This window comes from Anser cygnoides, chromosome 1, assembly GCF_040182565.1.
Source record: "Anser cygnoides isolate HZ-2024a breed goose chromosome 1, Taihu_goose_T2T_genome, whole genome shotgun sequence".
Classification (NCBI taxonomy): domain Eukaryota; kingdom Metazoa; phylum Chordata; class Aves; order Anseriformes; family Anatidae; genus Anser; species Anser cygnoides.
In genome coordinates, this window is record NC_089873.1 from 130,820,747 (window position 1) to 130,831,389 (window position 10,643).

The 10,643-nt window shown below is 43.3% G+C and overlaps 1 long non-coding RNA gene across 1 annotated transcript; it reads right to left on the reverse strand.

Annotated features, from left to right (window-relative positions):
• Positions 1–3,014: 3,014 nt before the first annotated feature.
• On the reverse strand, positions 3,015–10,426 carry LOC136786784 (uncharacterized). The gene is made up of 2 exons (XR_010826256.1): positions 9,735–10,426; positions 3,015–5,326 (listed from the first exon to the last, which is right to left on the reverse strand). It is a non-coding gene; the product is annotated as an uncharacterized lncRNA (long non-coding RNA).
• Positions 10,427–10,643: the final 217 nt, after the last annotated feature.

The following is a 10,643-nucleotide window of genomic DNA, read 5'->3' on the forward strand; positions in this document are numbered from 1 at the left end:
CCTGAATAACTACAGTTACTGAGGAATATGTTTTTGGTTCAGGGTTTGCCAAGGTTTCAGTGAAAAGTTTCCACTGAAGCACATCAACTAGTAATGCCAGCTTGTTTCCAAAAGCAGGTTCCCATGGGCTGTTGGCTTAGATAGGACAAGAAATTCCACTCTGAGCCTAGTGGTGTATTTTTTTTAATCTGTATTTTTTTTTTATTTTTTCCTATAAATTAATGTTTTCCAGTTCTGCCCCTGAAGCTCTCCCCTTCCACCCACCATGGGGGCAGGCATGGCAGCAAGGCACCACAGCTGCTCTGTGGGGTGTCCATGGGGACAGCAGTTTGTTTGACATTTATTAAAGCATTTGTGCTGAAATGACTCGTTCTGTGCAGAATTTTTCCCTGTCTGCTACTCTGCCATTGTACATGGGTGAGAAATACCTGGGCTTTTCTTGCCTGCAGCAACTTGGGAACAAGTATATTTTGCTACTGAACATGAAGTCACATGAGGGTTTTTTATTTATTTATTTGGGGGGGGGGGGGTGGAGGAGAAGGGTGTCTCAGGTATTGCAGCTAAAAAGGCTCATCCCTGAGCTATTTTAACAAGTTAATTCTCTTCACCAGTGTAGAACTCAAGCAAACTCAAGTTTGTTATCAGAAGAAACAGCAAGGTGAGGAATGAGGAGGTACTCTAGATCTTCAGATGTCTGCCCCAGTGCTGTTACAAGGAGAGAGGATGAGAAAACAAAATTTGGGTGTAACGTGCCCTAAGATGCCCGCCTTTTCAAAATGGAGAATGATCCGGACAACTCTTCTTTTGTGGTCTGCAGCTGAAGACAACCTCCAGGTCTGCTCTGAAGATGCTGCACACATGGAGATCTGTCCCATGTAAGTGGCCTGAGGGAACGCAGAAGCACATGGGTCTGGCCTCTGCCACCCCCCTGCATCATGTCCTCTCACCAGGATGGGAGCTGGGTGCATGCCTTTTCTGTCCTGCCACCAGCCAAAGGGCAGGCAGGGTCCCGGGGAGGCTCTGCCATTCCTGGTCATGGACACGGGACAATTCCTGGTCTTTATGCTTCAGCTTTGGGTAAGCCTTGCAACCGGTATGTCAGTTTCCAGAGGTGATTTCCCTTCTGTCACAGTATCAGACCTTCAGATAAGTGGCCAAGCTGGATGGGCAGTAACTAGGAAATGCCTGCGCACTTGTCACTGTACTCAGGTCATAGTCTGTTAGGAAGGGATACTCTTATTTCTACAATATCAGCTTTGTGAATCTGCATTCACTAGCTCCTTCAGAGGATCTGCAGCCTCATGCAAAACAAAAGCGAAGATGTGTTTGGGGACAGCAAAGGAAACATCTACCAAGGCACACTACTGTTGTGGATATTTGCTTATTACAGTCCCAGATTTACATTTTTATCTTTCAACGCAGAGAATATGGATAGCTCCTGATCTGATCACCTAACCTGTCAGTGCCAAGGCATATGGATTTCTTTGGACTGAAGACAATGTTGGGAACAGTTCAGATACGAAGGGTTTGACAGGCTATTCCACAAGGCCTCCTTTTCCACGGCACCACATGCTGTCTTCCAGGAGAGGTGCAGGGAGACAAGCGTGGTATTTGGGAGAGTTTAGTAATTTCACACACCTTAGTAATTTGCTAGTAACCTTTGCCAAAAGAAAACGGCAGCACCTGCTAGGTGAGTGGGATGCTAAAGGGAACAGAACCCCATGAAATGTCCAGGGACATTTTTCCTCTCTGCTGTCATTGTCCAAGCATTTGAGCTGACAGCACAGCTTTCTGCAGGCCATTTTTGGAGGCCAACAGAAGTCACAGTTCAGGACATGCATTGAGGGATCACAGGATTTTTTTTTTTTTTTTTTTTTTTTTTTTTTTTTGTGCAAGCTCTTGAATTATGTTTTTCAGTAGTGACAAGATGTTGGTAACTTTGGGATGCCATGGAGAAGTCCTGGGAGGCCATGTGTGTGAGAACAGCTGGGGCATGCTGGCTGTTCCCATCACAGGCAGAAGTGTGGGGACATATGTCACGTAAGGGAAATTTCTAGAGGTAACCTCTAACAAGGACCAGAAAACTGCCTGTGACTGTGGGTGGAAGAGCTTATTGCAATGTAATGTGCAAGATGGGCAGTGAACATCTAACCCCAAGGAGGCTGGGGAGGAGAAGCACTAGAGCAGAGGTGCTCTGAATTAGAATCTGAATGCCCTGAATCAGATTCCTCCAACCCATAAGCTCTTGTCACCTTCTTATCAGCCTTTTTGTTAGTCCTCAGCTGTTACTGCTATTGCATCCTGGTACGGCATAGGTAGTGGGAAGAGAGAGCAACTGGGTGGAGATATAGAACGTCACTTGATCTGGTAAGACCAACCGTGGGCCTTTGGGCCTGGAAAGACAAGATGTTGGCTGGCAGTCAGTGCACTGAGGAATATGCCCACGCAGGTCTGAATGGGGCCTGGCACCATGAGCACTGCTATATGGGACCAAATCAGCTGGCTCCTCTGGTGTTGAGTTTGCTTGTAATTCATTTGGGTTTTCTCCAGTATGGTCGTCTGCTAGTCTAATCAGTGGGAGTGGTGGAAAACTGTCTTTTTTTTTTTTTTTTTAAATGGAAATTGTTCAACAGTTGTTGGGACAAAGCTAATGTCTTTGTGGGAATTGCTCAGCTTTCTTCAGGAATGGTTATGTCTCACTGGAAAGTCTGGGAACCAAAAAGATTTACCAGCAAAACAATGAATTCCCACTTTTTTTTTTTCAAAATTAAAAAAGAGAATTTAGAAAAGAGGAGAGAGAAATTGAAACCTGCTTTATGCCTGGATTTGGATTTCACTTAAATTTGGTATTGCACAAAACCACCTTACAGTTCATCACATTCTAGGAGACTGTGGTAAAAACAAACAAACAAACACACACACAAAAAGAAACACCACCACCACAGCTCTCAAGTGCTAGGTTGAGGTTTTTGCTGCAATTGCACCTACTGTTATAAATGACTGAGTCCCAAATAGGATTACAATCAGAGTTTACAATTTATTAAACGAATAGAGGCAAGCAAACAGCGCTGGGTGCGCCGGGAGTCTCTGCTCCACCAGGACGCACACCCGTTACGTAAGGCATCTACTTTTTTATACTCCTAGGCTAATACATATTTATTACTACTTCTAAAAGAGGCAAGGTTATTATAATTGGTTTCCCGAATCCGATGTCGCCTGCTTATCAGTCTCTGTTACTTTCTCAGGGGCTGCTCGAACAGGGAGACAGGAAGGCCCTCATTCTTCCTCCTTATCTGGTGGTCTCTTGGCCGGCTATCAGAAGTTACTGCACATCCGTGCAAAGTCAGTAGTTTTTCTCCGAAGAAATCCCTTGTTCTTTTCGCGCCTAAACCCAGGCCTCAATGTTAACCCTTCAAAACCCCTTAGTGGCACGAATTGCTGGACCATTTCTTACAATTCCTCCCTTTTTTTTTTTTAATCATCAATTCGTGTCTCTCCTTCAACCTTTGTCAGTAACAATTGGATTTCATCAGTCAGTTCTCGGGGTGTCCACTTCTTAAGCATCATTATCGACACGTCACCTTTTCTCTCCACTGAAGTCATCACAAATTGGGTGCTATTTATTACTCGCCGTATCAACAACGTAAAGCAAGGTATCATACAAGGTATAAACAATAATGTCATTACACCACATAAAAATAAAAACAGCATCCTTTTAACCCATGGTTCACCAGGCAACCATGAAAAGAAATCCCAATCCATACCCTTCCAAGTTTGTACTGGGACGTGGGCTAACTTTCTAATTTCCTTTGTTATCTGCTTGACCACTTTTCCATTATCATCAATCTGTAGACAACAATTAGAATCGTTCAGTTTTCCACATACTCCCCCTTCTTCTGCTAGTAAATAGTCTAAGACCATTCTATGTTGGAATATAGCATTTCTCATTTGAGTGGATTGGTCAGCCAAAAGATCCAAGGCTGTCGCTGTTTGATTTGTTACAACCTCGAGGATAGCTTGCAACCTAATTATTCGGTTCAAATTATAAATAGGTTCTCGGGCTCCTGATATCAACTCATTTGGGTTCCAGGTGGCTGGCCCATAATGCTGTATGATTCTTTCAGGAGGCCATTCATCCTTTCCCCATTTTTGGGCACTACCCCCGGTTAAGGAAGTATCTATAGATCGTTTCACTCTGTTCAGGTCATCATATAATCTTATTCCTAAATGATCTCCTTGTGTTTGTGACAATAAAAAGAACAAGGGTCTTATGTACCCCACATAGCATACTCCCGACCAATTTTCAGGTAGCCTCTTGTAAGCATGTTTGCCACACACCCAATAATGTCCCTTTAGGGCCCATGTCCCATTTGGAAAAGGACCATTCCATCCCTTTTCAGCCCTTGGGGCGTGATAATACAGAGTGTCCTTGTTACCGAGTGGTCCTGTTACAATGTCTGCCCCGTTCGTACTCGTATATGCGCACTTCCAAGCTCCCGCATCGGGTTTCCACTTACAGTCACAATTCAGTTCTCCTTGGTGGCCAGTTATATTATAAGCTGACCAGAAATGCTTAAAGAACACTCGCCTCCCATTTTCATTCTGCCATCTCCAGCGATAGACCCGCACCACATGCTGTTCCTTAGTTGTGTTATCATGTTGACAGTCTAAGATTCGACTATCGAATTGTCCCCCCGCTTGGGCTCTTGCCACAGTTTCACATCCGGATCCAAAAAATTCTCTGTATGAGCATTTTAGCCAAGTCCCATTTCTCAGCTGAACATGTGTGGTGTTCCATTTCCCACTACGTGCTGTACAGTTTATAGGACTACATCCAGGATCGATACAATCATATCCAGGTGACAGAGTCCAATTGCAAATGCTTTTTCCCACCGCCACTGTTCCTGTTCTGTTCAAGCAGTATACACCCCGAGCTGACGAGTGTAACTGCCATGGGCCTCCTTCCTCTTTCCAAAATTGCGTCCCATTATGAACTTCGCTCAGATTACTGACCCACCACTTGGGTTCAACTGGGCCTGCTACCCAGGGCCAACTTTCAGTTCCCCCCGGTCCTCCACAAATCCAGCAGTTACTAAGGTTAAAGGCCCTAGCCACTTCCTCCCCCAAAGTGAAAAAGTTATTCTTCCATTCTTGCCCATGGCCCAATTGCCCCTGTAGAAACAATACCAGAAAGTATAGCATTTCTTATCCTTTTTCGTCGTCCAATCTTGAGAGTGTGGGAAACGCCTTCAATCATGAGGTTGGGCCCGCTTTCAGAGCTTGTGTTACCATTCAGCCCTTCGGGGTGATCCAGCTCCTGGAAAAACTAATCACAATTTCATTATGGGTTTAAGAGATTCTCATGTTACTTTTCTCAGGACAACCTGATCTTAGCGCGGGAGAAGTCCGGTCGAGGCCCTCTCACTCGGCAGTCAATACCCATAGGGGTTGCCTCCCTCGGTAGACCATACACACCGCAGTGGAGGGTCCTACCCCGGTCTTGCCTTCTCCCTTTCCTCCCTTCAGACTTGTCCTCTTTATCCAGTGCCCTTAATTCATGCAGAACCTTATTGCTGGGATATCAGTTCCTCTTTAATCTCAGTTTCAGTTCCCCAGGAGTGGACTCAACCCTCCAGGCTTCGGTAGTTATTGGTCCTTTTATTCTGGATGCGTGGGTCCAACCCCTTTCTGCCGTTCTCACAGCTGTTTCAGTAGTAAGTAAAACAAGGTACAGTCCCTCCCATCGGGGGTTCAATGATTCTTCTCTCCAGGTTTTTATTAAGACCTTGTCTCCTGGTTGTATTTTATGAATAGCAAATCCTAAAGGTGGTGTCTGAGTCATCATCCCAATTTATCTTATCTCCTTTAATCTCCTTCCAATGGTAATTATGTATTTCTGGATACTATGATCCTCAATTACATTGTTCCCTAGGGGCATCCCTTGAGAATAAGGCATACCATATAACATTTCATATGATGATAATCCAGTCTCACTGTATGGTTTAGTTCTTATGTTTAAAAGTGCCAATGGTAAGCATTTCGTCCAGGGCAGCTGTGTCTCGATCATTAACTTAGTCAATTGTTGTTTTATTGTTTGATTCATCCTTTCTACTTTCCCTGAGCTTTGTGGGTGCCACAGAGTGTGGTATTCCCACTGAATACCTTTCAAGGGGTACATCCTTCAAATCTTTGTGGCTGGCGTATGTTCGATTATTTGCACACAACTGTGTTCCAACGGTCCTTCTTCTGGAACAGTTCCTAGAAATACTGCTGGATATAACAGGTTAGTCGTTTTCAAGGTTATGTCATCTTGTTCAGTTAGGATTGCCTGATATTTCACCATCCAGCTGGGTGATAACCAGTGCCCCCCCCCCCCTTTGTTCCAAAACGGTTGTTACCATATGTGGTCCAAAAACTTCAATACGTTTTCCCATTTGAAGGCAAATAATTTTCTACTATCTTTATCAAGAGGTATGCAAAAGAAGGCATCCTTTAAATCTATCACGGTAAACCATTTATATTTCCCTTTCACAGATGTTAACAATGTGTAAGGATTAGCTACTACCGGGTGAATATCCTTTGTTATTTCATTTATTGCTCTAAGATCTTGTACAAATCTATACTCGCCATTCGGCTTCTTTACTGGAAAAATTGGAGTATTGTATTCCGATTTACATTCTTCCAGAATCTGATATTTGAGAAATTTGTCAATAATTTTCACCATTCCCGTGCCTAGCTTCTATCTTAAGTGGATATTGTTTGATTCAAACAGGTTTGGCTCCTTCCTTTAATTCCACCTTTACCAGTTGTGCCAGTTTCGACTTCCCTGGTACATCTGTTTCCCGTACTGTTGCTATAACTGCATTTTCTACTTCTCTTGGAATATTAACAAAGGGTTTATCTTTGATCATTAGGATTTGGCCTACTTTGGACTCAGGTACCTTCATTATTAATTCTCCATCCTCAAAGGTTATTGTTGCATCTAATTTGGCTAATAGATCCCGTCCCAAGAGTGGCATCGGGCATTCTGGTACATACTAAAATTCATGGGTTAGTTCCTTACCCCCAAAACGCAAATCAAGGGGTCGTAAGAATGGCCGTTCCTCCTCCTTCCCTGTGGCTCCAATTATTGTAGTTGTCTTAGTTCCTAATCGTCCTTTTAAACTATTTAACACTGAATATGTTGCTCCTATTACATTTACTGACTAACACAGAGAAAGAAGCTCCCATAACCAACAAAAAATTCAAGCCTCTGTCTTCGTTTCCTAGCTTTATTTCAACTAGTGGACCTGCTAGGGTAGATGCCCCAGGTCCCCGTCATTCCTGACTGTTGTAAGTTTGTCCTGCAGCCTAAGACAATTTCTTTCTGATATCAGGGGCTGATTGCCCTGGAAAGAGGCTAGCCAGTTGCCTCTCTCTCTCTTTTTTTTTTTTTTTTTTTTTTTTTAAGCCAGGTCCATTTTTTTTTTTTTTTTTTTTTTTTTTCATTGCATTTCAAAGTTGGTCCAGAAATTCAAAAATTCCATAAATTCCATAGGGGTTTCTTTTGGACCTTGTTGGAACAGATTCTCAACTCCCAATAGCCAATTTAACCAGATTTTAGTATTTACATAATTTCCGGGGTGATTAGGGTCTCAGTGAGGGGGTCGGTCAGGGGAATGCAATCGTTGAAAGTTCCCTGAGCGGTCCCATTGGCAATCTGAGCTCACACAGGAACTCAGGTTGTTTCAAGAGTTAGCTGCTTTTCTGTTTCCACGACAACTCTCTCGGACCCATCACGGTCCCCCTGCCCCAGAGGGCTCACACCCGCGATTTAGAGATCTCAGCCTCGGGTTGAGACGGAACTATTAACATTCCTACATCCTCCTTCCCTGCTCATTCAACTTCAAACAGCTCTGTTAAATACTACATGCCACACAACCTTTAACACCTTCAACAATCCTTTTAACACTTCCTTTATCTTTCTCCAGCCCGTACTTTTCTAATGCCAACACCAAAGGCTCAGTCAGGGGCCAACTTAATTCCAAACCTTTTCCCTCCAACATGCTGAAACAACATATCACTATACAACATTTCATCCTATTTTCCTTCTCTCCTCAAAAACATTAATTGCAAGACACTGTTATAGTCGATTGATCCATAAAGTGGCCATTTAGTTTATATAGTGGCCACCATTGATTGCAATACTTAGTGGAAGTCCTCTTGCTTTCTGTGCCCCCATTTCTAACAATATCCTTCCAATGTGCCAATATGCACCCAAGGAGGCTTTTTTTTTTTTTTTTTTTTTTAGGACGCCTTTTTTTTTTTTTTGGATTTTCCCCTTTTCCTTGATTTCCCATTCCCTTTTATTTATTTATATTAGTTACTGTCCCTTGTTTCAATTCCCACGCAAACCTTTTTATTGCAGGTTTTTACTATCTTTTCCTAATCTTCTTCCCAAATGTCCCAGTCCTCTGGGATTAAACTCTTCTTTCCACATACAAACTTTACTATTTCAGATTATTAATGAGCCCCATTCCAATCATAAATCCGCAGGACTTCGGAAAAACACCTGAAGCACTCAGCCTTCTGTCTTCTAGACAAACAATAACACCTTTTCCACAAAATTTACATTTCAATAAGACCGAATTTCAAGCCAAATGCTAATTTTTCTCATGCACTTTGTTAGTAAGCCTACACAAAACAAGGAATCACTCCTGTGTATCCGTCAAGATGGGGGTTTAAAAAGGTATTGAGGCCTAAATAAATTCGCTCTCCCCCTTCTTACCAAATTCCCAGGGCTCAGGCCCGAACCACCAAAGAAGTGACTCTCCGTTCTACCACTTTGATAATCAGTCAGCCCCGCTCCCCCGATACTTGGGAAACTGACCGAACACCACCGCGAATATACCCAAACTTCTAAACTGTTACTTAGATAATGCTCCCACCTTCCTCCTTGACACAGTCAAAACATTTAAGAACAAAACAGGATTACAAGATGCACCACCGGGGGTGGATTGTTAGGATATAGAGGTGGTAGGTTATCCAATGACTCCCATTCATCATCTTTTTCTTTTTTCCTTTTTTTTTTTTTTTTATTTTTTATTTTTTTGTTCTCTTCTTCGTCAAACTTCTCGTCTGCTTTTAGTGTAAATATTGAGGCTGGAAAAGGACGTGAGATCCTGATCCATAATCCTGCATAATCACTTTCCTCCTGGCTAAAAGGTTCCTTTGAGTTAACATGTAGATTTAAAGCCTGGCAAACCCAGTCTTCCAAAGATCCGAAAATAGGCCAAAAGACATGTGGTCTTAAAGGCTCCTTTGGCCATTCTATCATACAATACTGAATCATTTTTACTTTGCTTTTTCCTTTTCTGGGGCCCCTATCGTTCCAATTTCTAATCATTATCCCTAATGGACTTTCTGGTGGTATGTCTGGTAATTTGCTCCCTTTTCTCTGGTCCCGGGTCTTCGATTTAATCTGACCCATCTAGGAATTTTACTGTGGCAATTCCTACAGCCCTTGGTTGCCTTAGTGAGAGTGTCTTGCAGGGGGCTTAGGACCTATCACCCACCCACGAATCCTATAGGAATCGCTTCGGTCCTTCACCGGCCAAGTCCCTCGCGGGAGATTGGAACCGCGGTTAGAAGACCTCCACAATCGCTTCGGAACTACGTTCCGTCTCAGTCACACTCTCACACACACAGGCAACCGAAACCCACCCAACCGAACGGTATACACATTAAATACTTACGACTCCGTCGTCTTCGTTCGGATCTTCGCGCGCAGAATTACGGGCAAAATATCGTGCTGCAGCCGGCAAAGGGAGCTCATAAAAAAATCTAAATCTTTGCTTGCCCTTATTCAGGTTCAGGATGGTGTTAGCCCCGACCTGACTCGAACAGGAGCCACCAAATGGTGGGGGCGCCCCTCCTAGATCAAGTCAGAATTCAGGAACCAAGACCATCCCGGACGAGCCCCCAATTGTTATAAATGACTGAGTCCCAAATAGGATTACAATCAGAGTTTACAATTTATTAAACGAATAGAGGCAAGCAAACAGCGCTGGGTGCGCCGGGAGTCTCTGCTCCACCAGGACGCACACCCGTTACGTAAGGCATCTACTTTTTTATACTCCTAGGCTAATACATATTTATTACTACTTCTAAAAGAGGCAAGGTTATTATAATTGGTTTCCCGAATCCGATGTCGCCTGCTTATCAGTCTCTGTTACTTTCTCAGGGGCTGCTCGAACAGGGAGACAGGAAGGCCCTCATTCTTCCTCCTTATCTGGTGGTCTCTTGGCCGGCTATCAGAAGTTACTGCACATCCGTGCAAAGTCAGTAGTTTTTCTCCGAAGAAATCCCTTGTTCTTTTCGCGCCTAAACCCAGGCCTCAATGTTAACCCTTCAAAACCCCTTAGTGGCACGAATTGCTGGACCATTTCTTACACCTACCATCTGCTTACTGGTGTGTACTTGCTACATGAGATAATTTCATCTTATTAGAAATATGGTGGTGTTGATAAACTCTGGTTACAACCCAGAAGACAAGCCAAAAAATCCTAAAAAAGGCTTGGAATCATGGTGATTTGAAAAAAAAAAAAAGTTTCAGGGTTTGAATTCTTTTTGCATGGTCTGTAGTGCAGAAGTTTTAAAACCAG